The following is a 17,377-nucleotide window of genomic DNA, read 5'->3' as shown; positions in this document are numbered from 1 at the left end:
CTGAAGGTTGGGGAGTGCTGGCCTGGGGCTGTGGTACCCACGGTGCTGGCCCACTCGGCATCTCTAGAGGGCACAGAAACACAATCATCCCCCAGCATGTCCCAGATGCAGCTCAGCTCCCCCAGCAAGCTTTATTTGCCTTCCTGTTTCCCCAGCTGTCTGCTCAGACATTGATTCCATGCCCTGAGTGGCAAGAGCTGTTTGAAACAAAGCAAGAAGCTCCTCTGTGCTCATTCCTGGCTGCTCCAGCCCAGCCCTCACTGCTGCCTCCCCTTCAGGGCCCCTGGCAGGCTGCACTGCTGATGGCATCCCCTGGCACCCTGAAAAGATGCTCCAAAGTGTGGGTGCATGCATGGTGCTCCTAGCAACACTCATAATGGGGGATTCTGCTGGGTTTGGGGTGGAGAAAATGCAGGGGGGTCCTGGTGTTGGAAAGCTGGGGAGAGGCAGAGTGAAAAGGCAGATCTCCCTCGGGCATAGAGGCATTTTTGGCATCTCCTGGAGGAGCAAATCTCCCCTGCCACAGCTTCTGCGTGCCCAGCTTTGCTCGTGGTTCACTCCCCTCTCTCCCTGCCACTGGCTAGGGGATTAAATGCACTTCTTACAGCAGGTCAGGGGTGGGAAAAAACCCACCTTGATGGTTCTTTGCTCTCCCCCACAGCCATCAGGCGTCCACCCATCCCACAGGGGCAGATGCTGGTGGGGATCAGGGACAATCACCTTGTTCTGGGGCCAGGAGCCTGCAGGGACAGCCCTGCCCCAAGGCACCTGGCAGCAGTCATGCTCCCCCCATCATTGGAGACGAGTTTTTACAACCACTTGGACAAAAGAGTAGTTTTTTTACAACAGTTTTTACAACTTCTAGAAACCCTGAGTTGCAGTTCTGGTGTCTCAAAATAGGCTGTCATTAAAGTGTCAGCATGGCAGGTCCCACTGGTTGTCAATGATTCTTTATTGTATCAGAGGCACACAGTGGAAGGCAAAGAATGAAATAATCTGTGGGATGCACTCCTCCTAGAGGGGTAACTGGGCTGTCCTTCACAGCTTGCTGAAGAAGTGCTGGTGATGGGAATGCTGCCAGCAGTCCCACCCTGAGACCTGAAACTGTGTCCAGCTCCTGTAGGGGACCACAGGGACACTGCAGCAGTGTCACCAGCACACCTTCAGTGCAGGATCCACCCTCCTGCCCCCAGGATTTTGGGACCTCTCTCCTTCCTTGCTCCAGCCTAGGATGCCTCTTGTCCATCCCAAGGCAGGGAGGACCTTGGAGCACCAGCTGGGTGTTGGTGGCACCCAGCAATTCCTATCCAGTCATTGAGAAAATGGAACAACCAAAGAAATAAGCAGGAAAAGAAACATTTGAGGATTTTCTGTTATTCTGAGGCTTTTCCTGGGGAAAACAGGGGAAGAGGGGGCTGGTCCAGGGCACCAAACTCAGGGTTTGCTCACTGCTTCCCTCTCAGTGCTCTCCAGTGATGTTTTCTTTGGAAACACACTGGCAGGGGATTTTGCTGCATGAAGAATCATCTCCTGCTGGCTCTCAGTCCTGGAGCAGGCTCTTGTTGGGATGGTTTTATCTGGCTGACACTTGAGGTTTGGGACTTTGGGTTTTCCTTCGGATCCACTGACGCCAAGGCTCTGCTGGGCTTGCTAAAAATAAGAGAGAAATGTTAAAAAGTCACTTTAGCTGACTCCAGTCTTTTTCTTTTTTTTAAATTTGTCTTTTATTTTTATTTTAAAATAAAAAAGTGGCTCTGTTCAAGAGGCGAAGGACTGGGTGGCTCACTTAGATTATTTTAATTAATCTGTATCAGCATCCCCTCTATCCCTGATGATTCTTACACCTGGTCCTGCACTATCTCCATGGAGTGAGCATGGCCAGGCTTCCTATTTCACCCCATCCCATCCCATCCCACCCCAGGTCCCTGTCACCTGCTTCACCTTCAGGCTGGGGCGATTACTGCTGTGCTTGCTCTGGAGTTTTTGGGGTTTATTGCTGTTTTTATTTTGCCCCTGGATTGGGAGGGGAGAAGGAATGTTTTGGGACTTGTTTTCCATTCAGTTTAATTCATTTTTAATCGGCTGGCAGCAGTGATTTGATACAGACAATCTTCCCGAGCTGAGGTTAATCGGGACAGAGCAAGCCTTTCACTTGCCATTATTTAGAGAGGCATTTTATAGAAATATTGTTAGAGAGGTTATTTAACCATATATTTGTTTTCATTGTGTACACAGCTTTTTTTCACGGCCTTCCCAGTATTTAATGCAGAGAGATTTTATTTATTTTTGTCATTTTGTCATTTGGAGGAAATTCAGGCCTGCCAAAGTGCCTGGGATGGATAGCCCAGGAGGCTGCAGTAATCTGTTCAGACCATCTGGGCTCCAGCTCCCAGAATAGCCTTGATGAGGGCTGGAAAGCTTTAACAAGCCTCAGCCACATCAGCATGGGATTTTTTTGAGGGATGGTGATGGAGAGATGCCCCAGTGGGCTGGCTCCTGTCAGTCCCTGCAATGCCATCCTGCTCCCAGTGCAGCAGCAAGGCTCAGTCCCTGCTGGGGCACACTAGGGTTGGAGGTTGGAGCAAAAATTAGATCAGAAGATGGTGCTAGCCCCAAAAAAGGTGACATTTAAACAGCTGAATGTTCCAGCAGCCAGGCTCCAGAGCAAAACCTCTGGACCAGTGAGTACCTAGCGAGGGCAGAAGGGAGCACACCCAGCCCCTTGCACAGCTGCTGAGCCAACACTGATTTACTCCTACAGTCAGAGCTGTACATGGGCATTCCCAGGCCAGGCACAGGTAGAAAACCACTTGTCAGCAAAGCCCCTGGGGCTGGTGCTCTGCAGGGAAAGGGCAGCAGCAGCTCTTGGCACATCAGAGATGTGCCCAGCACGGGCAGCACCTGAGTGGGGGTTTTTGTCTTGTTGCAAGGAGTAAAGCTCAGTCTGGAGACACGGAATTATCCCTCAGCTGCTGTTGCACTGCTGTAATTGAGCTGCAGTGAAGGACTCCCCGGGGCTCTCCCTCCTCAGCCCGGCAGTTTATGGTGTTCCTGCTCCTCGCCTCATCCCCGGCTGCTGCCTGGGATTGCAGGGGATGGGTGGGAAAAGGTGATGGATGGATTGCTGGCAGCCGGCTCTCAGGGAATGTGGGCTAACAAGCAGCAGGATCAGCCCCTCACAGGGGGCTTTGGGGAGGATGGTGCTGCCACACTCCAACCCCAGAATTATTTACTGAGCTTGCCAAAAATTTCCATCTCGTTGATGCTGCTAAGGAGCTCTGTGCTCTGCTGCCCATCATAGCTGTGTTTTACAGCTAGGAAACCTGTGTTTTCTTTTAATTGGTAAACCCTCCCAGATGTTCTGGCTCCAGCTGTGCAGTGAGCAGCCTGGGCAGCACAAACCTGCTAGCCAGGGCTTACTGAGGGCGTTATTTTAATCCCAGAGTTGTTTTCCACCACGTTCTCTGCTTCCTGCCAGCTTCTGGCTCCTTTCATTTAGTATAAAACCCCAAGTGCAGGTGTCAGGTCACAGAAGAGAAGCAGCTCCTCTATCTGCTCTCTCAGGAAATCCCAGGCTATGCTTTTTAAGAGGAAAACTGTGGGTATGGATTAAACCCAAAAGCCAGAATAACCAGTCTCCATCCTCATGCTGCTTCCCAATTTTTCAGTCAAATGTTCTCCCTTGATCCCAGAAGATCTTACATTCCCTGCTGTCCTGTGCTGTATTAAGCCTTTCCCAGGCTATCCCTGAGGTGTGGAGACGCCATGGCTGGGTGTTTAAATGCTCCTCCCAAATCCCTGTGGGAATGGCAGAGCGATGGAACCCCACATCCCTCCCGTGGTCTGCAGCCAGCTCAGCTCTGTCAGGCACCCTTGCAGGCAGTGAAGCAAAAAAAAAAACAACAAAAAAAAAAAAAAAAAAAAAAAAAAACCAAAAAAAAAAAAAAACAGGGAAGTGATGCTAAGTGCTTCATCTCCCTTTCTTTGTGTGCCTTTAACCGAGCCAGAATTAGGGAGAATTCCCCCGATTTTGCAGGGGGAGGGCACAGTGTGGTGCTGGGAGCTGTCATGGCATGGCATGAGCTTTGAACCATCTCTCCCCTCCCAGAGGTGTCCGTGGGGCACCTGCACAGCCCGGGGGTCACCCAGCCTGGGCTCCCCGGCTGTGCCTGCACCTGCACTGCCCTGCTCTTATTTATAGCTCCAGTTTTCCCTCCGACTCCTGTTCCCTCTTAGCGCTGCTAAGCCAAACAAGTACAAATATCTGATAAGCGCCAGGTAGCTTTTTCCCCCGAGGGATACATTATTTATGAAGCTTATCGATCGTGGGAAATAACCCAGGGGCGTTCCAACGCCAGCTACATCCCCTCTGTTAATTACCTGCGAGCTGCTCCCAGCTCCCCTGCCCGCAGCGGGGAGGGATGTGAGGAATGTCGCTCCCACCTCCTGGAGCCCTGGGGATGCCCATCGCTCTCACTCACCCCCACAGCCTGCATCCGCCATCCCATCTGCCTCCCTCGGGTCCCAGGATTGCTCTCGTGCTGCCTTCTTGTGGCGCTGTTCACGGGGGTCCCAGGACGAGGGAAGAGACGAGAGTGCTGACTCCGTGTTTCAGAAGGCTGATTTATTATTTTATGATGTATGTTATATTAAAACTGTACTAAAAGAATAGAAGAAAGGATTTCATCAGACGGCTTGAAAGGAAAGCAGAGAATGGAATGATAACAAAAGCTCCTGACTCTCAGACAGTCCAAGACAGCTGGACTGTGACTGGCCATTAATTAGAAACAGCCAGATGAGACCAATCCCAGATCCACTTGCTGCATTCCACAGCAGCAGAGAGTCATTGTTTGCATTTTGTTCCTGAAGCCTCTCGGCTTCTCAAGAGAAAAAAATGCTAAAAAAGGGATTTTTCTTGAAACACGTGTGTGACGCCTTCCCCTGCTGTAAAGGGCTCTTTAGCACCTTCTTTCCTATTTCCCTGCCTTGACAGTTCTTACAGGAAGGCATGAAGGCACCTCTCAATCTTGGTGATGAACTGAGCAGCCTGAGCTCTCCACAGCTGGCAGTTTCCCCATCCTGGAGCAGATTCCTGGGTCTCTCTGTAACCACTCCACTCTCTCAGTGTCCCCTCAAGGAACAGGAGCACTGGGCCTGCTGTCAGGGCTCTTGGCCTCTGCTGGGTTGGGATGTAGCACAGTACCCAGCTCCTCTGTGGCACCCTGAAGGGTGCCACTACTCCAGGCCACTCAAGGAGCCTTTTCCCTCTCTGAGTGCTGATGGGAAAGCTCCCAAGGGCTGCTCCTGTGTCTCCAGAGTGGCTTCTGGAAGGTGAAAGAGGCAGGAGTGGAGCAGAGGCAGGGCTGGCAGCTCTTGGTTTGGGCACACAGCTGAAACTCCGGTGACAGCAACACCAAGGGGATCACAGAACAGCTCAGGGTACAGAGGACACCGGGGTCATCCAGCCCAGCTCCCTGCTCCAGCACATCACTCAGGATGGGTCCTGATGGCTTTTGAGTTTCTCCAGGGAAGGAGACTCCACAACTTCTCTGGGACGTGATGCTTCGTGTTGCACCCCGAGAATTTATGAATCCTTGTGACAAAACCACTTTTGCTAATGGCACACAGATATTCTTTTGATTGGAAAGGGTAGAAGGTCCCTAGAGCCATTGGCCAGCATCAGGGATGGAAAATCAGGCAGGGGCAGGGATGCTCCTCTGCTCAGACAGGAGATTGTTAGGAAAATTAACCCACAAACACCAGAGGTTCATGTCCAAAAAGGAGACAGAGGAGTCCTTTCTGGCTTTATTGGAATAAAGGGAGAGGCCATGGGGCATTCCCCTGGGATCTCTCAAGTTTTTGGAGGACACAGCCTCCTTTTTATCCCAATTTCCCGGCCACATTCCCCTTATCTCTTTCCCCATTTCTGAGATACTTGAGAGATTCAGACTTCCTGGAATGCCTGATACCAAAGATTTCCCTCTCATGTACAACCCTCCCTTTTCATTTTTAATTCTTATGGAATTTAGGGGTTTTTTCTTCCCCATTGTTTCTTTCATCTTTCAATGTCTAATTTCATTTATCAGCAAACCTAAAGTTTATTTGTAAAAGCAAATATCTTTTTCCATTCACCAATCAGTGGAATCCTTCCCATTGTTTCTTTTATCTCCCAGTGCTGGTTTTATCTGCCAGCAGACCCACAGCTTGTTTGGAAAGACAAATCCACTGTTCCTCTCAGGGTGGAGGGGCACCACTGGCTGCAGGAGGTGGTCATGCCCCATTCCTCATTTCATGCACCAGAGATGAGCTGAAGGATAACAGAGGGATAACATCAGTAATTAGGGCTGCAATGGAGATGAGGTGCTGGAATTGCAGAGCACAGGGATGGGCTGTAATTACCTGCTCAGAGCTGGTGCAGATCAGTTATAACATCACTGACTTGTGTCTCAGCTCCCACCCCAGCTCCCACTGCAGCTATGATACTTCAGGGAGATGAGAATGGCTGATAAAGGAAGCAATAACAGCAAAAAACTATAAAACCCTAATGAAAAATAATTATAATATAACCATTGGTGTGGGGATAGTTAGGAATGCAGGCAAGGTGGAGGAAAGCAATGAGGAACCTGGAGCAGGAGAAGCTGGAGATTGGGCTGATGGAGACACCGACTAGCCTGGATGGAGACGCAGTTCTCAAAATTGTAATGGGAATAATTATGACTGTAATGGGGTGGTAATAAAGGTAATGGAATCGTAATTGAAGAGGGGATGGCTGTAAAGGAGGAGGTGCAAATAACAGCCTTGTAAAGGAGATGATAAGGGAGATAATGGATGGTAATGGGGTTGTTGTTAAAGGTAATGGAGTTATAATGAGGAGAGGACTGCAGCAGGTAGAAGGGGATGGTCGGTTTAACCGGGACTGTGGTGCAGAGAAGATTCTATTTCTGATTCATCGTGACAGGCTGTGCTGGAGGTGACCATGAGGCTAATAATACCTGAAGGGTTAATCCTTGAGACAAATGTAGGCGTGCCATGAGCGCGGCAGGACCACTGTCCCTGGAGAGGCAAGTGGAGGAGGGAGGAGGGAGGCTGTGCTGCAGCAGGAGCTACAGAGCAGAGCAGACAATAAAAAGCACTGTGACAAATGACCTGGGCAAGTCCTGCAATGTTTGCTTCAGGGCCGGCTTGCCCTTCAGAGTCTTGAACCGAGGAGACAGGAGTGGGGTGGGGAGAAAGCAGCTGCTGGTGGCCTCACTAAGGGCAGCCCACCACAAAGATGGGAATGAAGAGCCACTGCAGCAGAGCTGATGGTGATGGGGACCACCTGATGACCACAAGCAAGAGTTGGGAAGGGCAGAGCTGGGCACAAAAGCGAGAACATCATCCTGCAGCAGCATTGGCACCACCTGCCGCAGGGGACAATTCAGAAAGCAGCTGATGACTTCATGCATTGAGGTGGTTGTTTTATATCTTGTGTGATGAGGCAGCTCTTCAGCTCCCCCTGAAGCTCAGCTCAAGGTCCCCAACCACCCCTGCAGAGCAGATCACCCTCCCAAGGCTGCTTGCCACTCTCCACCAGCCAAGCCCCATTCCATGAGCGTGGCTCTCCTGTCAGAGGAGAAAATTACACTTCACTTGCCCTTGACAAACCCATGCCAGGTGTCACTTTCTAACCTCATTATCCTCCAGATTCTTACACATTCATTGCTTAATAACATCTTCTTGCACTGCTCTCGTTTGGAGCCTTTAACTCCTGAAGCTGCCCCACTGCAGCTCCCAGCCTGCCCTGCAATATTGGAAAAACCCTGAACACTTCCAGGTTGGATTAGCTCTGGAAGTACACCCAAGGGGGAGTTCAGCAGGGCCTGCTAACACCAGCACACCTGACTGCTCTAAGTACCCTGGCAGGTCTTCTCTTCTGTTCAAGCTGGACTCCTGCCCCATTTAATCATCCTGTCCTAATTAGCAGGGTGCAAGGGAAGGCTGGAGCAAAGTCCACAATGAATCCCTTCATTTGAGAAACACTCTGGGGCTTCCCTCAGCTCTCCTCCTTCCTGTGCATTTCCAAAAGGGTTTGGCCCAGCCTTAAAATACACAACTGCTGGAGCTGGTTCTGCACCTTCACATCTCCCATTTGTAGCTCACCCACTGCTCTGTGGTCTCTCTGGCATCAGGGCCCCTTTTCTGCAGCTCTTGTCTGTGTCTGAGGTCCATCAAGTCCCTGCAGCATCTTCCCCTTGCTCCTTGGGATGGGCTGTTGTGGTGCCTCTCATGCAGTCACTTTAATTGCCAATTTCCCTGTGCTCCTGAAGCCCTTGGATTACTTTCCCAGGGGTTGCTGCCTGATTCTCTGAGATTTTTGCAGCCCATTATCCTTACTCTGCTGTTTTCACTCCTTTTCTCGCGGCATTCTTGGCTCCACTATTTCATTACTTATTTCCCAAAATCACCTTCCACTCCTTTCAGCCAGTTCTGCTCTATTATTCCAAACCAAGCTCAAAACAGCAGCTTTTCCAGCCATCCTCCTTGGAGAGGAGATGTTGCCCTAACACACCCAGGGAGCTGAACAGCTCTGTCACTCACAAGGGAGTTTATGATGCCATTTACCACCAAGCTGGAGGTACTCTGGGTTTTAAGAGTCACTCACATCTACCCCCCTCCTCCTTTTAACTCACATGAGCTCTGTCCCTCCAGTCTCACCCCCTTTAATTTGCTGTTCCCAGCCCCTGCTAACTACAGGACAAACACATCCTGCTCTTGGTACTTTTCTTTCCTTCATTCCTCACTTCTCTTCCCCAGACACTCCTGTTCATCCTCCCAAATCCCTGCAATGCTCTTTAAGCCCTAGTCTGAGCAAGGTCCTGTCTACATCAGCCTGTATTTTGCCAACACTCAGCCACACGTGTACAGACATCACCCTGCTATTTTGCTTTCTCCTCCTTTTTCTGACCTCGCCACCAGATTTTTTTCCTGCATTTTGTTGGCATTTCTCCTGTTCTCCTGTGGATAAGTGGCACCTCCTTGCCTTGGTAGCCTGTCAGCAGAACCAGGTGATTTTTCCTGCCAAGGTGATCCTGACCTCCCTCACCAATAGCACTCCCTGTAAACATCAAGTGTCTCTGTCCTGTTGGTCCCAACTCAAATATCCAGTGTCCCTGGTCCTGTTGGTCCCCAACTCAAATATCCAGTGTCCCTGGTCCTGTTGGTCCCCAACTCAAATATCCAGTGTCCCTGGTCCTGTTGGTCCCCAACTCAAATATCCAGTGTCCCTGGTCCTGTTGGTCCCAACTCAAACATCCAGTGTCTCTGGTCCTGTTGGTCCCAGCTCAAACATCCAGTGTCTCTGGTCCTGTTGGTCCCAACTCAAACATCCAGTGTCTCTGGTCCTGTTGGTCCCCAGCTCAACCTGTCTCCATCTGACACCTCTCAGCACATTTGACCCAGAGCTCCCCAAAGCCTCTGGATTCTGCCCATGTCCAGCACACAGCATTTAACTGGCCTGAAGTACCCTCTGCACACATCCAAGCTGAAAGGGACAAGAAATACCCTTCAAATGCAAAGAACCTGGGAAATAAATAGAAGCCCCAACAGGAAAAAAAATATTAAGGGTGAGAAAACATGGGAAAAGAAGAATGCTGGAGATTGCAGCAGCCTCAGAGATAACCCAGGGACATTTTTTATCACTAAAAGTCCATTTTCAGTCACAGATGGGACTTTTTTCTCTTAATCACTTTCCCAGCAGCAAACCATGAAGTTGCAATAACCTAAATCACCAAAGGACAAAGCAATTGCAAGTCCTTGCTCTGCTGGACAGTTGCCAAATCAAACTCTGCTAGATACAGGGGGGAAATAAAAAAATTCACTGCAACAGGTCTCCCAAAGGGAAAGCAGAACAAGGGTGAGGGATAGGAGGGGAAATTGGGAGTGAAGCTCTGCTCCACTTCAGGATGAACTCATGCACACAGCCCTTGATGACCAACCTGCTCTGGCTGCCTGAGGGAGTTGGTAGAAAAACCTCCCATTTTTGTCATCCCCAGAGGCTCCTGCCCTGATAAACAACGAGTTGGAAACTTGGTGAGCAGTGCCATGTAACAGAAATCAGGGGAGGCAGTGGAGGTTTGAAGAGAAAGTGTAATAGTCAGCTTTCACATGCTGCTGCTTGGGAGGTCTGTGCCAGGAAAATGTCCCTTATCACCAGTACAGGGGAGGCCAGGGAGATCAGCTGGATATTGTACAAGGATTTCCAAATAGATCAGGGTATTTGCTGGTTATTTTGAAAAAGAGCTGCCTGAGGCAGGAGAAAAACCTGCAAAAATCTAGAGCAGAGAAAAAAAATATATGAAAATCCAGGGTAGTGCATGGGAAGGCACCAGAACACAGAGCTGGAGAGGATCACTGGCTTGTCCAGTAGCCCTAGAATGAAGCATTTAAGCTGTTTGGAGACTGCTTTCTCTCAGAGCTCTCTGCCCAGCCAGCCTGGGAGTGCTGCAGCAATATTACCCACACTGAGAAATGCCCAGGCCTGGGGCTCCCACCACTGTGCATCAGTGGCACACTCCCTCCAAGGGATTTCCCTCCAGGGATGGCAAAATAGAGACAAAGAACAAAAACCTTAAAAAAAAAAATTAGTCTGAGCTGGTGCTGGCTGCCAGAGGGAGACTCAGAGCAGGACTTCCCTTCCTATGGAGTGAGAACTGAACTCTGCCCCCTGCTTCTCACTCAGCTCCCAGATTTGTGTCTTCAGGATCTCCAGGCACCTGCCAAAGCCCTCCCAGGCTCTGAGATAAGCCAGGAATGCAAATCTGGGTGCAAGGGTTGTGTGTGAGGGGCTGTGCTGGGACCAGAGGCACTGGGCTGTCTGCAGCAAAGGGACCAGCTCCTGTTCGTTCCACATTCTCCCCTTTGTCACAGGGCCACATCTGCTGCCATCAAGGGATTAGACAGCCTTGGAGTGTGGCAGGAGAGCAGAGAACCCAAATGTGTGAAGGCATTAGCATCTGGGCATAACCTCAGCCTGCTTCTGAAATGGAGGAGAAAATAGGAAGGGAGGTGAAATCCCCATTCTTCAGGAGAAGAAATGATGTTATTTTGGTTTTTGTAGATGCCTGGGTGTTGGGGTACACGGCCAAAGCTCCCTGAGATTTACCCTGTGGGAAAATCCTACAGGATGCAGCAGCAGTGCAGCTGATGGAATTACCCTGAAAGCTGCAGGGCTTCACAGCTCTTTCTAGGAGTGGTTTTAACCATCCAGAGCAGGTTTTCTTAGGGCAGGGAGAGTTATTCTTGCCCTTTCATAGAGTACAATCTACAAGAGCCAGCAAGAAAGCCATTTTCTATTAAGATCTGTTGCTTTCAAGGGGGTACAAAAGGCCAGGAAAGATCACTCAAGAGATTTCCCTGATGTTGTGGCTTCTTCTTACTTAGGTAGGATTTGAGAGTTGGACTCTCCACCCATTTTGTTTGCAATAAAAATCAGGTGTGTCACAGCCAAGAGCTTACTGGGACCCAGCTTTGGACTGAAGCCAAATGTTCAGTTTGCAGTTCAGGGTTTGCCAGACAGACAGACAGAGGGGGTTTCCATGGCATTGCTTTGGTGCCCAAGCAGTGAGGGATACCACTCACTTTATAAAACAGCCAGGTGGAAAGGACTGGGAGAACCTTTACTGGTATACATTTCAAAAATGGGAGTAAAAACATCTCCTCCTTCTCAGCCTTAATCCTAGGAGGAAGAGGAGGAAGAGGAAGGGGTTCTCTCACACAAAGGAGGCATCCTGCAGAGATGGGGCTGCCTCCAAAGTTCCATGCCCATCACGGGTCCCCAATGCAGAGCAGTGTGGTGGCACACCTTGGGGGACACCCGGCCCTTGGGTTTGTCACCTCTGCCTTGGGGCTGCTCAGAGTGAGGGAAGCAGAGCAGCCACCCCAGTCAGTCACTCACACACTCCCCCCCTCCAAGCGATGCTCCTTGGCAGCCCCCTCCCTTTAAACACAGGACAGGAGCTGCAGAGAGAGCTCCACATGCCCCCAGCAGCCCCAGGCAGTGCTGCCAGGGGTGCAGGTGTGGGTGGGGACACCCAGGAGCTGCTCTGGGTGTGAGTCAAGGCATCCAGGCTGCCCTGTCTTCAGGGAACCTGGTTTTCCTTACATGCTTCAGCAGCAGACAACACACAGGGGCTGCAGAGCACATGGCACCACCTGGATGGGCTCTGTGCACAGCTGGGGAGGAGGCTGTCTCCGCCAAACACTGCTGGAGAGCCCAGGACAAACAGACAAACACCTGCAGTGGGTCCATGAGCTCTCTCACCTGGGCATCAGCTCAGTCTGAGTCATCCTTCAGGCAAACACCAGCAGCACCCTCAGGGCTGCATCCAAAAATAAAATCACAAGGGGGGAGGAGTATTCTTAGCCTCAGCTCTGCTCCAGAGCCCCCCGGAGAGCCTGGGATTAAGGGGAGAGGAGATGGCAAGGCCCAGGAGGTTGGAAGCACAGCTCTGGGCTGTGTGCTGGGTGTGCAGCAGCTGGGGGGACGGATGCCCTCTCCCCCTGTTTTCAGGAGGAAAGCTAAAACTGAGCAAAGCAAACATCCCAAAGGCTGTGCCAAGCCCCAGTGCATAAGGCAGTGGTCACCAAGCTGTAAATCCTCACCTGCATCCCCCAGATTCTGGGCTGGTGCTGGCTGCTGGCAGCTTTGTCTCGCTCTCTGGAGCAGTGAATGGGGGAGATTTGTTCTCCCCTGGCAGGCTCAGCTCACAGGCAGCATCTGGCTCTCCACAAAGGTCACTCTGCTCTCTTGGCATCAGCACTTCGGCCACATTTGGCAACAGGAAGCCAAGACCCACCAAAATGTGGCCTTGCAGTAATTTCTCCTCCTTCCCCTTAGTTTTAGGTTACTCAGAAAACAAGTTCCACTGGATCACGGCTCGAGAGATTTCCCTTAAAATAAACTTCAGGGCCATTTCTCAGCCAAAACTACACAAAGCTGAACTCCACCCAAGCTTGTGAGCTGATTTGATATTCCTCCACCTGCCTTTTCCAACTCACACCACACTCCAGCAGGCAGACCCAGCCTGGGGCCAGGAGCTGGAGCTCACAGGATGCTCACTGCCCTCAGCAGGGCTCAGAGCAGGAGCAGATTGGCTCCCTGCTCCCATTTCTCCATGCATTTGGCAATACATGATGGTCCCTTCCAGCTGCCATGGTGCTTTCTCCCAGCCCCAGGAAGCAGGGACTTTCACAGCTAATACAGTTTTATGGCTATTTAAGATTTGATTTAAGTTCCTGCTGTCACAGCAATTTAAAAAAGTAATTTTTCATGTTCTGAGGAAGGCTGACATGAAATGCAGACAAGTTTCCATCATCTATCCCCCCAGCCCCCCTCAAAAACCCAATCTAGACTAGACATGAAGAAGTTTTTCCATAACTGGAGTGGAGGGGTTCTGGCACAGGTCACCCAGAGGAGCTGTGGATGGGCTGTCCCTAGAAATGTCCAAGCTGGACAGGGCTCAGAGCAGTGTGGTCTGGTGGAAGGTGTCCCTGCTCATGTCAGGGACAGACAGAAAAGCTGTGAGGTCTCTTTCAGCCCAAGCTATTCTGTGATTCCATGAAGATGCTGTGTGGACAAGAACATAATTACAGACACAGCAAGAGCTGGGTGAACCCAGCAGAGCCCCCACAGCTTTTAGATGAATGGATCCCATTGGCACCAACATTCTTTACCTCAAAACTTTGGGCTCCCCAAACCAGCAAATCCCAATATTTTTAAGCTCAACATAAACATGCATGTCCCTGTGGTGGGAAGTGCCTGCCCAGACCATGAGCACATCTCCTGCAGGATGGAGGGCCCACCATGGGTGCACCTGTGGCTGTGGCCTGTCACAGACATGTTTTCTGAAAAATACTTTTACTAAAATTTTTCTCCTGAGGAGCTAAGAAGCCTCAGAAAAAAAAAAATCTAAACAATAATTATCTGCTGCTGTGGAATGCAACAAATGCATCTTTAATTAATCTCATGTAGTTGTTTTTAATTAATAACCAGCTGTCTCAAACTCTCTAGTCAGTCACAAGATTTTATTATCATTCCTTTTCCCTTACAGCTTTCTAATGAAATCCTTTCTTCTATTCTTTCAGTATAGTTTTAGTATATAATTTTCTTTTAATATAATATATATCATAAAATAACAAATCAACCTTCTGAAACATAGAGTCAAGATTCTCATCTCTTCCTCATCCTAAAACCCCTGTGAACTCCACCACAGTGCCCCAGCAATGAAGCACTTCTAGATAACAAGCCATCCTCTCTCCTGTGTCTCCAAAGCCTTTGTGCACCTCAGCCATAAATCACTTTCCAGGCTTCTTCAGAACAGGGCTCACACCACCAAAGCCTCAGGTCATGCGTGCTTAAGAGCTCCATGGCAATTCAGTGGTCACTGGAGTGCTTGCCAAAAGAATATTACTTAAGCTCCTGGGAAAGGCAGGTGCTCTATCTGATTTTAATCATGCACAGGAGCATTATCCTGTGGTTTAAGTACAGCAAAAATGCAAAACAATTCTATCCAGCAAGGATAAACAGAGTTTTGTTGAGCTTCTGGCTGAGTTTTTCATCAGTTGAGGGACAGTGACCATGGCAGCTCAGGGGAAGCAGCTCTGTGTCCCTGTGCCCAGCACCCTCTCTTCTCTGCTCCCAGACAGAGCAAGATCCCACTCCCATCCTTTACTGCCACACTTCCCAGGGCAGCAACCCAGGAACTGCCCCCAGAAAAAGCCCTGGGACATCTGAATTATTGCTTTGTGTGCAGAAGTGTCCTTGTGCCCAGCAGCCCTGGATGGGGACAGCACTGCTGCCTCTTGACTTTGTGCTTCCTGACTCTGGCAACACAAAACACTTTACTGCCTCCAGCTGTTCCTCTGAGTTTAGGTTTAGGCCATGTCAAAGCTGCATGCTCCAAAGCACCCATTTTGGGGAGACTGGAAGGCTCTCAGGTCACCATGGAGGGATAGAAAAGCCAGTGCCAGGCAGGGGCACACTCAGAGCTGCACCAGCGGCTCCCAGGAGGTGCCAGAGCAGCTCAGAGCCAGCATCAGGAATCCTGGCATCAACTAAGCCCCCTCAAAACCCCTGATGGGGAAGCGTGGAGAGGGAGACAAATGATGTGGTGAGACCTTCCCTCCCTGCCTGACAGCCAGCTGGGAGAAGCTTAACGCTGGGTGCTGGTTTATAAATGTCATTTTTCTCAGGGTGTGAAGATTTAAAGACAATATTTGAAATGCTATGTCCTCCTGCGACCCTGGCTTGGCAGAGATCAGGGGTTAACCACACATCTCAAAAAAAAAAAAATTCTCAACAAATAGAGAATATACATGTTGATATTGTATATAAATGTGAAATAGAGAAGACAGCCAGCACTGTAGAGAATGAGACAGCAGAAAATCCACTTGAGAAGCACACCTGAACTGCAGAGCACAGGAGCCAGGCCACAGCAGATTGGTGCAGCTCCTCCTCTGTGACTCTCAGGAAGGCAGCACACGAGGGGCATGCTAATGCACCCCTGGAATGAGACACAAGCATTCCTAGAGAGTCCTCTGGCATTTTTTCTACCCAGTATGAAAGACAGCTTCCCATGGGCACCACACCAAACTCAAGCTGTTCCTCTAGAAGCACAGAAGAGCACAAACCCCAGCAAACATCCCCCTTTCCTCTCCTTGCCCCACCTGTGCAGAACACCCCCAGCCCCTCCTGCAGCACAATCCTCTGCTCCTGACCCATCCCAGCTGGCACCATGGAGCACAGGAATTAGTGCAGGCACACAGGCTGAGAGGATTTGATCCCAATCAGCTGTGGCTGGCACCACCCCTCTAATCACCCATCTCACCTGCCACACCTGCAGCAGACTGGGAAAGGACGAGCACAGGGAGAAGGTGGAATTCCAAAAGACCTCTTAGCAATGCTTGGTGCTCCTTTAGCTTCTCCAGAGCAGCCAAGGCAGGCCTGTGTCTAGCAGACTCAGTGTCTAGCAGACCTAGTTCTGTGCTGGGAAAGAAAACCATGTATGACAATTATTGAAATGACTTACAAGCAGAAAACCTTCTATCAGAGCATCCTGCAGCGCTGCACCAGACCCTCTGTGAGGCACACTGGGGCACTGGAGCCAAACACAGCCCTGCTCCAGCTCTGGCGTGTCCATCTCTCTGGGCAGAAGGGCTCTGGGATGAGTACAGGGAGTCCTGGCTTGCTGCCTGCCCCTGGCCACAGGAAATTTGTGATAAAAGCCCAGAACCCTGCAGCAAAACTTGTCATGCCCACGTGCTGCATGAAAAGGAAGCTTTCTCCACATACTCCCCAAGCCCTACAAAACTGAATACTAGGAAAAAAAAAAAAAAAAAAACAAAAACAAAAACCCCAACGTATCAAACTGCTATTGATCTTCCAGCCAAGGCTTGCATTGAAAGGACATTTTTTTCTGTGTATTCCACTTATAAAAGACAGGGACATCACAGCTGAGCTGTATCTCCTAGAGAGCAGCTAAATACCACATTAGACATGGCAAGGCCAGCCAGGATAGGAAGAGAACCCACCCAAATTTCAGACCAGACTGTAAAATTATTTTGTTTTCCACAATTTGGGCAGGGGAGTCATCCCTGTCAGCCTCCCAACCAAGCACATGTCTGAGGGGTCTGTTTTCCTTTCTCATTGCATTTCAGTAGAGTGTTTTGGACTTTAAGAAAGAAAAGTGCTACACAGGAAGTTCCACTGAAGTAAGAGGACTTTGAGGTCTAAAATATCTATCTAGAATGGAAAATTAGATTGGCAGCTGGTATGGTCCAATTTATAAAGTTCTTAGAAATGCCTCTGCCTGAACTAAGGTGCAAAGGAGGCCATGTGCCAAAGTCAATAGTATGGATTTGATTTGATAGTAAGTATGAGTGAGAGAGGAAGAAAAAAAAATGGGAAAGAGGTGGGGGGACAGAAAGAGAGCAGCAGAGACTAAAGAAAATGAGTAGCAGAGAATAAGGAAAATGTCACCCCTCCATGGATCCCACTGGTGTCTGGACAGATGGTGTCCAGATGATCCTCTCCAGCTGGTTTTCTGGTGGTGAGGGTGCCCAGAAAGCACAGAAAGCACAGGGTTAATGCCCATTCCCACCTCAGGCCAGGTGGGGATGCCCAGGTGCCTCCCCTGGCAGGGGGTGCAGTCTGACCCTGGGTCTGTGCCATCCCTTTGCACCCCGTGCAGTCCTGGGGTGCAGGGCCTCTGGGGAGCACCTGGGGGGCTCTGTGATGGGCTCTGAGTCCCCCTCAGCTGCCTGCCATGGCAATGTCCCCTGGCTGTGGGGACAGCCCATTCTGGAGCTGGGGGTTCCCAGCAGGGCTGGGCTGTGTCAG

The 17,377-nt window shown here is 50.2% G+C and overlaps 1 long non-coding RNA gene across 1 annotated transcript; it reads right to left on the bottom strand.

Annotated features, from left to right (window-relative positions):
- Positions 1-928: 928 nt before the first annotated feature.
- Positions 929-4,744, bottom strand: LOC132330799 (uncharacterized). Its single transcript, XR_009487438.1, has 2 exons — positions 4,482-4,744; positions 929-1,650 (listed from the first exon to the last, which is right to left on the bottom strand). It is a non-coding gene; the product is annotated as an uncharacterized LOC132330799 (long non-coding RNA).
- Between the last annotated feature and the right edge of the window lie 12,633 nt (positions 4,745-17,377).

Source organism: Haemorhous mexicanus, chromosome 9 (genome assembly GCF_027477595.1).
Source record: "Haemorhous mexicanus isolate bHaeMex1 chromosome 9, bHaeMex1.pri, whole genome shotgun sequence".
Lineage (NCBI taxonomy): Eukaryota > Metazoa > Chordata > Aves > Passeriformes > Fringillidae > Haemorhous > Haemorhous mexicanus.
The sequence above is the reverse complement of the archived record's forward strand: the minus strand, read 5'-3'. Positions and strand labels throughout refer to the sequence as shown.